We start from the raw sequence: 14,724 nt of genomic DNA on the forward strand, positions 1-14,724 counted from the left end.
TTATTGTAATCATAACTGAAATCCCACATGGAAACTCAATTACAAATCTTTCTCGGATTTTTTAAAATTTTATTGTATTCGAATACAATAGTTTTGATGTGGCAAAAACACCATGATGAGTCATACACAATATATTCCCAATGAGACTAAACGTTATTACAACAATGCAATTGTCAGCTGATCGGCAATAAAAAAAGAAAACAGAGATGTTAAATTATGAGCTAGTGTTGACCTTGGTCAGTTTCTGTCGGTACTTGTAATTTGAGTTGTAAGTTGAATTCGGTATTCGGTAAAATAGTAACGATATTAAAATGTAAAAATCTTACAGATATATTAAAGTGTGTTTCAAATTGTTTTGTCGTTTGACACAAATGACGCAGCTTGAATCGTCAATACTGCAAACAAGATAATTGTGTCAACACCGCAAAATTGTGGTTTAGTACCTTGTCAAGCCGAAGCTGCTGTAGGGACCGCAATTGCATAAATGAATAGGAACCATAAGAGAAATTAGGAACCGACCACAGAACAAAATGTAGACATCTGGATTGCCATTATCCACTTAGCTGTATACTAGGCAACGTGTTCCGTTCAATAGTTTAGTAAATTTCTTTCTTTGGTAGCATTTATTTTGTAGCCTTTTGATAATTTATGTTTGAGCATTCTTGCTGGCTTTGTCAATTTTATGAAAGGGGTTTTTGCGTGAATTTTCTATCACGGATTAAAAAACCAAGAAGTTTGGATAAAAATTAAACTGCCATATAAAATTGCAATGGTAAAAATAACGTATTTATGGTTAAATAAAAAGAATTCTTTATGTGGACACCGCTGTTTCCATGATTACATAATATTAATTTGACTGCAAATTTTTATTTGGGAGTCTTTTTAGAGTTATTTGTTTTGCAAAGGATATATTATGGTTATCTTGAATCTTACTATTGGCTGATGAATACAGTATACAGAGTGTCTAAAAAACGTTTCAAAGGCTTTTGGATATGATTCCTCAGACAAAAACAAAAGAAAAAAGTCATGGAGGTAATCTTTACTCCGATATCCGAATCTGACATTTTGTAAAATCGGTTAGTCCATAAAGAGTGATTGGAATGAATAAAAGGCAAAAATGTTTATTTACAAAAACAAAATGGTGGTTATGGAGGTAAATGTCCATTTTCGAACGCCATGCACTATTTTCTTTCCTCTTTATGAGGAATCATATTCAAAATTACTTAAACGTTATTCTTGGACACCCTGTATTATCTTATAGTTCTATTTTGTATTGCGTTATGAGGAACACCGAATATGGAGTTACCGTTGGTGAGTCGGTGGGCCCATTTAGTTAACCTGGTTTTTATTCTTGAACTGTTATGTTCATAAGTTCGTGCGGCTTTATTGGCAAATGATTATGCAAATGACAGAGCAATGCTGCATTTCCAAAAAGCAAATAATGTAAATTGGTGTATACGTAAATAGTGACGTTTACTTGCATTGTTGTTAATCGACGTAGGCTATCTTATAAGTATAATGAGATCTAGTTTAAAATGAACATGGCCTTTCTAGCTGCTCTTTGTGCTATTTTTTACAGTCGAAGTGAGGTGTTATTTTCAAAAATCTCACATAAGACCAACCAAGTGAGCCACGGTCCGTAATAGGCCATTGCAAATCATCTGTCAAGAAAGGTACTATTTTATGGAAAGGTTTCTGTGAAAAGAGAACACGAAAAGAACACAGTGAACTTCTGCATATGAATAATCTGTTGGTTAAGAGAAATATAAGCCGAATTTAATCTTATGAACCTCTGATGATCTGTCTTGCAAATAATAGACAAAAGTAATCAAGTAGGCGGACACCAACTCGTACAATATATAAAATCATTTTAAGAAATACTGTAATATTAAGATTTTCCACTGATTTCGAAATGGAGCGTTATATTATTAAACATGAGATGATGCAGAACAAAACAAAAATTTAAAATAAGAAAATAACATTGCAAACTTTTTTTGACAAATTCAATAACTCCCTATGTGTATGATTTTAATGGTAATTTGTTCTTTACGATGAATAATAAAAGTGTATACCAAAAAATAAAAATATAATATTTTACTTAATTGCCAGAGGAAAAACAAGGTTGTTTCATTAGGTGTTTATATAAGTTTTTAGGCGTACCTACCACCACGTGAGCACGCAACATACAGCTGTCCGTGTGAAAAGTATGCATTTTCTAAATTTAAACCAGAGTGCACAGAATAGAAATTATATTATTTATCATTATTTATATTCTGTGCTCTCTGATTTAAACCGACGATAGTCAGGGATTGCTCTAGTGCCTTATAATGGTGATTGCAAAACCAAGACACAAAGGAAATTGTAGTTGCTTAAATTCAGAGGGTAATTCGGATGAAATCATCAGTATTCTTGGGATTAAGATTATTTCTCCTTTAAACTTACCACGGATAACTTTTGCTTCAATCAATTTTGGTGTCATTTTTATAATCTTCAGTCTGGTAACGTTGCACAGCTTCGGTGGATTTAAGTTTCGCATTAGTATTATTGGATTTCCTTCTTTTAATGACAGTATTGTGGTGGGTTAGTGCCAAATCGAGAGGCATTTGAATACCTAAGATAGCACGCACGACTATTATTCACTTAATAATTTATATTAGATTGTTTGGCTGTAGAACAAAAGATAAAAATACTAAGGCATTGTCATCCCTTTTATTGTTTATACAGTAATACTTTGATCAAGGTTTTTATGTTTACACTAGCTGTAACCCGCGGGCTTTGCCCCGTTTAACTTCTTAATTTTCAAGATTATCTCGTTCGCATGGCTCAATCACGTCCTGGTTGAAGTTTGTTCGCTACGCTCACTCACCTTTAGGTTGGAGCTCGTTCGCTACGCTAACTCGCCCCCAGGTTGAAGTTCGTTCGCTACGCTCACTCACCTTTTGGTTGCAAATTAGCTGTTGTCATAAATGTAAAAGAAATAATAGTGCTGCACCCTGTTGGTAATCCTTGTAACTTTAATGCTATTGAACATCGTAGAACAGAACCAACTTGTTTAGTTGAAACAGCTGTTAAGATTCATTAATTCCATTTCTCATAAGGTTAACATGGGAAACTCCAGAGCCACTGGGGCGGAGCCCGAAAGGATTTTTGAAATAAGAATATGCCTATATGTTAATCGGGAATGTGAGCTATCATCATGCCAAATTTCTGCCCAATCCGACCAGTATTTTTCGCGTTCACTTGTCACAAACATACATCCATACATCTATACATCCATACATCCAAACTTTCTCATTTATAATATTATAGTAGGATTAGTAGGATATTTAACATTGGAGAATTTAAACGTTGTTGAGTGTAAAGGCGTGCTGCGATTTGGGTTTAATATATTTGGACTTATTCAAAAGTAAAATAGTTTTATGAGCTGCACTCTGTGGAAACATTGTGACACTATTTCAAATCATCACTAATACAGAATGTTATGATTATTCAAACCTACATAACAGTTGGTGAAAGTAAACATCTGCTTTCAAATTATATTTATTTGTAAACATTGTAGTTCAAAAAGTCTGACATTGGTCCACTTAAAACTTTTGACGATTCTGCACCAAACCATCCTTGAAATAATGCCTGAAAGTTTCATTACAATCTGTCTATAGTGTCTATTCTGTCAAAGCGGTTTCGGAGTCCATAACGTATATACATATACAGATATAGATAGATAGATATAATAAGCCAATCATCTGTCTCATATTAGAGACTCGACTCTCAGCTTTTCTAAGAGTGTGATCGTATTTCAATAACTTACAGTTAATGTCAATCAATCTGGTTAAGCGCGGTAGTGATGTACTAGCTACTCAAAACTCCCTGCGAGTGTCAACGGATACTGAGGACTCATAGTAAACTACCACGGCTTACAATCGCAAAATTGTCCTTTAGTTTTTATCGATAACTAATAAGGTTTTTAAAAATAAAACAGTAATTGGTTTATTTTGCTTGAATAATTTAAGATTAGTAATAAATAAATACACTTCAATGTTTTATGATTGAGTGACATCTAGCGGTGACTAGATAAACTACAGCACACTTTGGCTAGTGACGCCTAGCGGCGACTTGAAGAACTGCGGCGCACTTTGGTTAGTGACAGCGCTTTTATTATTTTTTTTTAAATTTAAATGATTGAAATATGACTGATTTTATGAAAAAATACCAAGAACACTTTTATTCACCATTTGAATTTTCTTTTAACCTACAAAAGATAAAAAACAAAACAAATAAAAATACTTGTAACACCACAATTTTTAGTTTTAAAACGAGTAGAATAAGGTAGGCTAGTTGCACATTTTGCCTTACTTTACATAAAAACCGTGAGATTTCGCTACTTTTCATTTGATCTTTTTGAAATTAGTGTAGTTTAATAAAAAAATTTAAAATCCAAATTAAAAGGCTCATGACTTTTTTCCTATAAATTCAGCAATTCTTTAGTCATTTTATTTAGATACTAAAAATACTGTCTTTTTCAAAATGCGTTAGCAAACTTTGTAAGCAGCATTTTTTCGTTTTTTTTTTTTGTTAAATGTCAGTAATATAGTATGATACCATCAAAATCGTAAAATTTGACATAAGTTATCCACAAAAAGCAAACCAACAGTTTACTTGTTGGTTCTCCATAAGAATAACATAAAAATCTTAAATTTAAAGTTTTATTTAAATTTTCTCCATAATTTATAATTATACAAAAATGATTTAGAGTTAAAAGTTATTTGTTTTATATGCTCTATACAATGGTTGAAGTGAAATCTGGGAATAGTTATGTTATAAGGGTAAAATCTGAAAACACCTATTTTTAAAACAATCAAAACCCCAAACACCTATTTCTATTCTCTGATATCAGGTTCGCGCACTCATTCATGTGTAGCAAGGCCTACACATTCATTCCAAATTCCTTCTAAATTTGACAAAAATGAATAAGCCTACCTTGTTAATGGAGAAACTTGAAATATATCCAGTCTTCACTCTTGTGTCACTGTAGTGAAATAGGATGAGCTTATCCTGTCCATTGTTTCCTTAAACTGATTTGAAGGAGAGCGCTATGGCAAACCGAGGGCATTCCACACAAGAAACCTAAGATATTCCAATAAAATTATAGAAGGGGTGACTGTATTACTGGCTAAGTAGGATGAAAAATATAAACATCTAGCAGGAATATTATTAGCATAGCCAAATAGAATTAAATATAGACTAACAGCAGACCTGCGGTTAGCATAAGTTCTGGCGTCCACCGCTTGGAGTGCTTGTTGGTTACTTAGCGTGTGCGCCTTAACTACATGGCATCCGAAGCGGTGGACGCCAGAACTTATGCTTAGCTCGATGGACAACGATTCTAGAGACATTGAAGGTTCGCATTCTGGTTTTACCTGCCTTTTTGGTCCTAGAACGCTACGCACGAGTTCGGGATTGATTTTCACATTACTTTAGGCTAGAACTACGGGTTGCGGCATTTACACTTGGATAAAATCCATTAGTGATTTGATTGATTCGAGGGATTTGAACCTGGGACCCCTGGGACCGAGGTCCCGAGCTCTAACTACTAGACCAGCTCGCTTCCCTTAGTTTTACCAGCTTTAATCAGTACTGCCCACGTCTTTAGTTGACCAGTTCATTCCTTACTTTGTTAGAAATATTCCTCCTTCAGTCTCGTGGTTTATCGTTCAAAAGGAAGTTCTAAGGGGGTCAACCTATAAAAAAATACAACGTAGAACATGGAATTTGAAATACGCATAACTGAATACAGATTTAAACCAAGATACTGTCAAGTACCTTGAAGCTTGAGTTTTGAATCCTCGGTCGTATATTGAATCCCCACGCCATGGCGAGTGTTTGTCCTGCCAGGGGGCGTGGCGGTCACACCGGTTTTCCTGCGACTACAACTCCTGATAATCATTCGGCATTCCTCGACCAGATGGAGGCTGATTGTTTACAATCTCAAGTTAATTGAATCGTCACTGCTACAGCGAGGTTTCGGTTCTCAGATAATGTTTGGATGATTCGTGAGTCCGCAGTTAGATTTCCTTCAGACTTTCAACATAATCCTTACACATGCAAGATTCATTAAAGGCTTTAGCTATCTTTCTTTAGTCTCTTACATCCACAGGGTGAATAAAAAGTCAAAACCCCCCCCTCCCCTCTAATATTTTTCTAAGTGAATAAACAGATATATCCTTTTGGTGGTCGTGCAATCTTAGCAGGAAGTTTCATTTTATGATTTTGACATTTTAGAGTGTTCCCCAAAAAGGGGGTATTTTGGGGACATCTCAAAAATTTTAAATGTAACCCCTCTTCAAGTGACACCTCATTTTTAAATGTTTACAAAAACTTAAAGAATGGTAAAAACCAGAGTTCATCTCTTCTTCAACTAAAACTGTAGCCCGTCAAATATTAGGGAAAATCAATGGTAATATTGGTTCGTAATGGTAATTTTGGCTACCATTTTGGATAGAGAAGAGATTACGAATTCTGGTTTTCACCATTCTTTAAGTTTTTGTAAAAACATCAAAATGAGGTGTCACTTGAAGAGGGTTTATATTTAAATTTTTGAGTTGCCCCAAAATCCCCCTTTTTGGGGGACGCTCAACAATTTAAAATCATAAAATGAAACGTCCTGCTAAGGCTGCACAACCGCCAAAAGGATAACTTTGTAATATTTACTTAGGAACAAATTAGAGGGAGGGAAACTACTTTTTATTACACAAGAAAATTAATGTTAACTACCTTACAGTAAACTTTTGACGGACTACCATTTTGGATAGAGAAGAGATAGCGAACTCTGGTTTTCACCATTATTTAAGTTTTTGTAAACACTTTAAAATAAGGTGTCACTTGAAGGAGGTTTATATTTAACATTTTTAGTTGCCCACAAAGTCCCCCCTTTTAGGGGGAGATTCAAAAATTTCAAAATCATGAAAGGAACTTCCTGCTAAGATTGCACGACCACCAAAAGGATTTCTCTGTATATTTACTTAGAAAAATATTAGAGGGGAGGTCTTGACTTTTTATTTACACTGTATACTGAATTGTATGTTCTAGTGTTGTATATATAACACAATAAAAACAAAATGAAAAAATGGTACCTTAGAAATAAGAAAAACAACACACTAGGTATTCTTTCAAACTGTACTGTTGAAACTTTTGTCTTAGAATTTGTTTATGATTTTAACCAATGAGAATTTAATAGATTGTTTGGGGAGTATAGAAACAATACGGTTTAATTAAAATATAAATGTTACTCGTTATGAAATATAATACAGTACAGTGTTAATTGTTCGCAGGAAAAATAACAGATAAGTTTGGAATTAACTTTTCACGAGATATGGTTTTAAATATTTAGAGTCTACATCTTGTACTGTGAATATTAGCAAGGATCTCAAATAATTGAAGCTAATAACGGTACCTAAGCCTTGTAATCTATGTCCATCCATACTTGAAGATTTATACAATCAAATACAAAATACTTATAGTTTGAAGTCGTACACTACTTCGACACTACTTTTCTAAGTTAAAGTGTTAAAAAACATATTTTTACAGTTTTAAACAAGGGTAAACACGCAGTTTAAAATCGTGTGCGTCAACTATCACCCTAAAACATATGAAGCTACATAGAAAGTTTACTCATATGAACGTGTTTCAAAGTTGTTTAGTTTTCGCTGCTTAAGCAAACAGCGTCACTAACTATGCAAAACTTAGCAAACTGTTTATGTTTCTTAGCAACATGAGCTTGATTGCAAAACATAGGGAAATAGCCTTTAGGAACTGTAAAGTAAGTTTCGATGTTGTTCACATTAAAAACTTGCAGATAATATTTCCAAAGCCGCGAGCGTGTTTGAAGATAACGAAGTTTCTAAGATCACAAACCTTGTCATAACCGCTACTTTACAAAAGGTACAGTTCGTTAACATTCTTGGTAAACTTTTTTTCTTTCAGGGTGTTTTAAATATCCTCAATTTGGCATCCAGTTCAGATCGAGGCAATGTCAACCGGTACCGTGTGTGTAACAGTTTAAGTTATTCGTATTTTCGTTAAATGTAAAATCTTGTTCGTGTTGGGTGTTTTGACTACGACGACGCTACTTCAGCTGAAATGTTCCAAGTCTGACGATGGCATTATAATGATGATACGGCCGTAGCTCAAGTTACAACAGTTTGAGCTGTAGACAAAGTTAAATACTAATTTTTAACTTTTTATCACAACTCAGGTGCTAAAACATGGGTTTTAATAATAAAAAAAACTACTTATACAAAATGAGAGTCTATTTATTCAATTTCGCTGTTACATGTATAAAATCTTAAGCTTTTGAAAACGTTTTCAAAACATAAGTTAATTGCTATTAAAACATTTGTATGTTAGGAAATATTTAAATATCTCTCTAGTTTAGTCTATTATAGCTTATTAATGCAGCGTGATGGTATTTTCACAGTAGAGTTCGAGTGTATAACGTTATTATAAAGTTTTGGATGTTGTTAAAATTTAGAGGTGCTATACGGATAAACCAAAATAATAACTGACAATTATTGATACAGGTCGATGTAAATTTCATACCTAATACCTTGATCCATATTAGTAATGATATGGGAACTAATCAAATATAAAATCTTCATATTTATGCCTAATTGGTGAATTGTCCTTTTTTTAGCACTACCACTTAAATTACACATGTATCATTTTACGCAAAATAAAAATTGAAATAAAAATTTAATATTCCCTTTTTGTAAAAACATCTCCTTGATATTAAATTAACATATTATCAATAAATTCTCAATTTACATTTTCACCTCTAAAAATCATCGTCTTGTTAAATAATAATTTACAGACATTCGTAAGAAATATTTCGAACGAGGCTTTTGATTTTAGAGATGAAAAGCTGTTGACACAAACGTCAAAACCAAGTATTTTAGCTCTCAGAGGTTGGAAACCTCTGCTTGATTGTGGAAAGGAGTTGAGAGGAGATAAAGATTGACTTCTTTTAGTAAGAAATAATGTTGTCAGTGAATCTATTTATTTGCATTTCTAGTCCTATAAGAATCGGTGTTCGAAAAAGGTATTTTGTAAGCTAAGTTATCAATAAAGTTCTAGTTATGCTTCTACTAATGTACTACGAAATATTGTGTAATTTACTATTGTACTTATATCGGGTTACAATTAAGAAGTAGATTTTGAAAATAACTCCAGTCTATATATGCCATAAAAACTTTTTTAAAACAAAACGTTTTTAAATGCACTAAAAAGTAGAAAATAATTTATAATTATGTGGAGAGTATAAATACTTGTAAGATTTAAAACGAAAAACGTGGGGTGCATGCAATAGATAATTTACAATTACCTTCACCTATTGAACTAATGTATTATTTTCAATTGCATGCACCCCACGTTTTTCGTTTTAAATCTTTCAGGTATTTATACTCTTCACGTATTTATAAATTATTTTCTACTTTTTAGTGCATTTAAAAACGTTTTGTTTTAAAAAAGTTTTTTATTTACAAATTATTTTCTACTTTTTAGTTTTTAATGTGAGTGGATGTTATATCTATTTCATGCATCTATATCAGATTAAGGCATGTGGGAAATCTAAGGTTTATTTGAGTTTCTTTTCATATAATTATATATTAGATTGAATGTATGGCCTACCTACTAAAAATAAATATATCAATCTATTTAATTGATTGTTTGCTTTATAGAATGACATTATTAACAAACACCTTTATATCTGCAATCAGATTGTTTATCTTTATTTTGAAATGTTTGTTTGTATAAAGAATCTCTTGGGAGCAGAACATGTACCTCTTAACCTCTGATTTTTGAACTGTCAAATTTAAGTATTTGCAGCTGACTTTAATTAATTGATATATTTACATTCTATCAAAATGTAAACATGGAAAATTTGGAAGCCAGTGGGGCATAGCCCAAGGGAAATATGAAAATAAATGCGATAATGTTGCATTGTCATCCACTTGTGAGCTATGTTTCAAATTTCAAGTCTCTAGCTCGTCGGGAACTTTGTTTAAAATTGATATCAAAATTTGTAGGAAAGTGAGCAAATAAAAACAAGCCCATGGGGCGTAGCCCAAGGGAAATATGAAAATTAAATGATATACTATTGCATTGTCTTCCATTTGTGAGCTATGTTTCAAGTTTCAAGTCTCTAGCTCATCGGGAAGTATCAAAATTTTCAAGAAAGCGAGTTAATAAAAACAAGCCCGTGGGGCGTAGCCCAAGTGAAATATGAAAATTAAATTATATAATATTGCATTGTCTTCCATTTGTGAGCTATGTTTCAAGTTTCAAGTCTCTAGCTCATCGGGAAGTTAGTATAAAATTGATTGCAAAATTTGTACCGGACAAGAAAGCGAGCTAATAAAAACGTTTTAAAAAAACATCAGTAACACTAACTGATTTAATAAATAAATAAATAAGAAAATAAATAAATAAATTAATTAATTAAAAAAATAATAAATAAATAAGGTAATAAATAAACTGATTTATTAATAGTACAAGGGGTGTCCTGGTTTTTAATCAATACATAATTACATTTAGAGTTTAAAATTAAAATTAAAAATTTCAATAGTTTGATCAACAAATGTTGGGATACATTCCTAGAATGTATTAAAAATTCTAGATTTTAAAGGCAATCATTAGAGTTCACATCTGTGTTTTTTTAATTGGCAAGAAAAAGTTAAACTGTAAATAAATAAATTATAGTAATTGTAACCACCTGATCGCCCGTTATGAAAAATCAATAATTTAGTAATATCACATTTTAAATTAAATACCTTGTAATTTGTAAACTCTAATGCAGAGCAGTAACTTTATAAAAAAAGTCTCGCCAAAACTGGTCTTTACATTAAAACACCAAGGCTAAACAGGAAAGTAATTTAAAATTAGGTTTTGTATGAAGAAGAAAAATCAACAGTTAATAAATAAACATGAGTACAAAACAAACAGTGGAATTGGAAAAGGGAGGCTTTGACGACGCGAGCAACTCTTTCGTGTCTCATGCGGTTAGGTTTGCAGAATATTGAGCAAGAATTCTCTTTTCGTTTTGTTTAAACTTTTTTAAAGCTGTCTCAGTATTTCAAACTATAAAGTTTTTTCTAGTATTAATGAAATGATCGATGTTAAAGGCAATTTATGTTTTACAGCTGTCATCATGTCTTTGACTTTTGGGACAGTATCGAATAAAACCCGTACTTTATACAGTATTACGTAAAACGTATTTTTAAAATCATATGACTCTTAGTGGAGTTTTTCCATCACACAGAATTTTTTTCCCCTAAAGGTCCCTTTTTACACTAATTTCCCACATAAGGAATAACCTAGTATCGTAGGTAAGACATAGACGATTTACTTGTTCATTTTGATATCCCCAGAGGCCAAAAGATCTATTCTAACTTTTGTCCGATTATGATGATATTTGATAAATGTGTACGGGTTAACTTTGGTAATCCTACGTTTATTCGGAGTCGTTCACGAATCATCATGATCGGATTATAGAAACGGGGGTTTAAGGGGGTTATTTGTTGGGTAAAAATTGGGTTTTACCTTTTTAACCTAAAAACATAAAATTCCGCAATAAATTCCTAAACCATTTTTAGATCTTAAAAAATAATTTAGTATCTTGAAGCGTTGTTTTATTCCTAACGGTAACAAATAAAATTCGATATGAAGTGTTAATAAAAAATTCCCATGTTGTTTTTATGGAGAATTGTAGTTTGCTTGTTTATGTATATATTTTAATTAAATTTTCGCAAATTTGGTTATTTTATACTAAGCTACTAAAATTTAAACAAAAACACTTTATTACCTTCACTATAGCAAAAAAACTAAGCACAATACTCATAAGTACTAAGTCATAAATTTAATATACGTATTATAGATGATTTCCCTTCTAATGCAGCCGATTACAAGAAACTATAAGAAAAAGTCGACTGCTTTCTGAGCAAAGAAACAACCTGATAGATGATCCTGGCACGTGAAGCTATGTTCAGACATGTTGTATAGATTTTATTTTACCACACCAAAACAAGACAAATAACTTCATTCAGGGCAAACTTTGATAAACTAATTTGAAATTAATATTAGTTTTCTTGGGCTAATTATTAGGTAGTTATAATTAATCAGTTATAGACAATTCAGCATCACAAATAAATTCATAATATTTCTTATTATATCACTTCCACGTACTTTTATTTTTATATATAGTTTTTACGCTAGATCATGTATGCACTTTTGTCCGTTTCAAAAAAATTAAATGTCTTCCATATTATAAATGTAAACATTTTGTAAAGATAAATTTTAAAATACGGAATATTTTCAACCGCAATGCTACATGTACATGCTGAAAACAAAACATTGATTGTTACTCACTGCTTTTGTTCCCAGAGTTTACATTATTTGTTTGAATCATCAAAGGATTTGATTCTCATTCGTAAAACTCTTGTTTTCGTAATGATTGGTATTATTTGCCTTGTTTGATTTAACCTGGGAATAACGCTTTCCTTGACGTACAGTTTTTTTATGTTTTATATATATTGCCTTTTTAAACTGAACAAAACACAGCATATGTGTTTGGGTTGAGGTTTTAAAGTAAGCTAAACGCTTAAGATAATTTTGTAGTTTATATTTAAGTACCTGGGGACCGAGCTTTGCTCGGAAAAAATCGTCAGTTCACTCTGAAAGCAGTCTTAGTATTGGAGATATATAAATCCACTCCCAAACTCCACACGGCTCGCCTTTACTACGTCCTACACCATTTCCTACGTCATGGACCTGTTTCCCTCCATTCCCATAGCACTTTAGGATTGTAGATACCTTAATCTAATCGTTATTAACAGTTCCCACACCCCGGACAGCTCGCCTTGACTACTTCCTTCACCACTTCCTACTTAGTGGACCTGTTTTCCTCCCTTCCCATAGCATTTTAAGATTGCAGATACCTTAATATAATCCTCATAGACAGTTCCCACACTCCGGACTACTCACCTTTACTACTTCCTTCACCACTACCTACGTCGAAAACCTGTTTCCCTCCCTTCCCATTGCATTTAAAGATTGCAGATACCCTAATTTTATCGTCATAAACAGTTCCCACACTCCGGACAGCTCGCCTTGACTACTTCCTTCACCACTTCCTACGTCGCGGACCTGTTTCCCTCTCTTCCCATAGCATTTTAGGATTGCAGATACCCTAATTTTATCGTCATAAACAGTTCCCACACTCCAGACAGCTCGGCTTGACTACTTTCTTCACCACTACCTACGTCGGGAGCCTGTTTTTCTCCCTTCCCATAGCATTTTAGGATTGGAAATACCTTAATCTAATCGTCATAAACAGTTCCCACACTCCGGACAGCTCGCCTTGACTACTTCCTTCACCACTTCCTACGTCGCGGACCTGTTTCCCTCTCTTCCCATAGCATTTTAGGATTGCAGATACCCTAATTTTATCGTCATAAACAGTTCCCACACTCCAGACAGCTCGGCTTGACTACTTCCTTCACCACATCCTACGTCGGGAGCCTGTTTCCCTCCCTTCCCATAGCATTTTAGGATTGCAAATATCTTAATCTAATAAACAGTTCCCACACTCCGGACAGCTCGCCTTGACTACTTCTTTCACCACTTCCTGCGTCACGGACATGTTTCCCTCCCTTCCCATAGCATTTTAGGATTGCAGGTACCCCAATCTTATCGTCATAAACAGTTCCCACACTCCGGACTGCTCGCCTTTTAAATATATCCTTCATCACTTCCTAAGTCACGGACCTGTTTCCCTCTATTCCCATAGCATTTTATAATTGCCTTTACTACTTCCTTCACCACTTCCTACGTCACGGACCTGTTTCCTTCTCTTCCCATAGCATTTTAGGATTGCAGATACCTTAATCCAATCGTCATAAACATAGATCCTAGACTTCGCACTGCTACCCTTGACTACAATGTATCGAGTAATCTTCAGTACTGTATAATCTTTGCTAGATATTAACAAGTGATCTTTTTTCTTTTGAACTGTATTTGTAATTTGCTAGTATACTGTGGGTAGTTGGCTTATTATGAACACATGCTACAACTTCAAGTCTGTTGTTTACTTTTTACTTGTTATTTAATTCAGCCAACATGGTTACCTAGCAACCCATAAGACTAATGTTAAAAAAATGTGACTTTCAGTTTCATTTTCTACGTAATTAGATTTTTGTTGGCAGTTCCGACTGCAGTGAACTCGTTTTTAGGCCAAAAATAAACTATTTACAACATTTGAAGAAAATCGTCAGAGCCGTTTTCGAGATCTTGGTGCAAGCATACATACAAGCAAACATTGCTCGTATTAAAGTATAGGATTAGAGATTTTTCAAATAAAATTACGAAAACTTATCTTTTTAGTCTCATTTAAAAATTTTTAATTTGAAAGGTAATTGTTCTATTATATTAACATCGTTATTTGTTTATAAGCCAAATAAATGTGCTTTTACAAATTGGTAGAACAATAATAATGTGAAAATAAATCTCAAAACCTAAATGTTATTGATTTAATTGGGGTTCCAACTTAATTCGAAGCCCACAAAGGCATAATTAGGGGTAAAACAATGTTGATTAAATTTAACTTTGATCTTTCACATAATGAGCCTACACAACTCAAATTGCCTGCTCTCATTACAATTACATTTAATGAGTTAA

The sequence above is a fragment of the Macrosteles quadrilineatus genome, unplaced genomic scaffold, assembly GCF_028750875.1.
Source record: "Macrosteles quadrilineatus isolate MER2022 unplaced genomic scaffold, UCM_ALF_1.0 Scaffold_2__2_contigs__length_208266976, whole genome shotgun sequence".
Lineage (NCBI taxonomy): Eukaryota > Metazoa > Arthropoda > Insecta > Hemiptera > Cicadellidae > Macrosteles > Macrosteles quadrilineatus.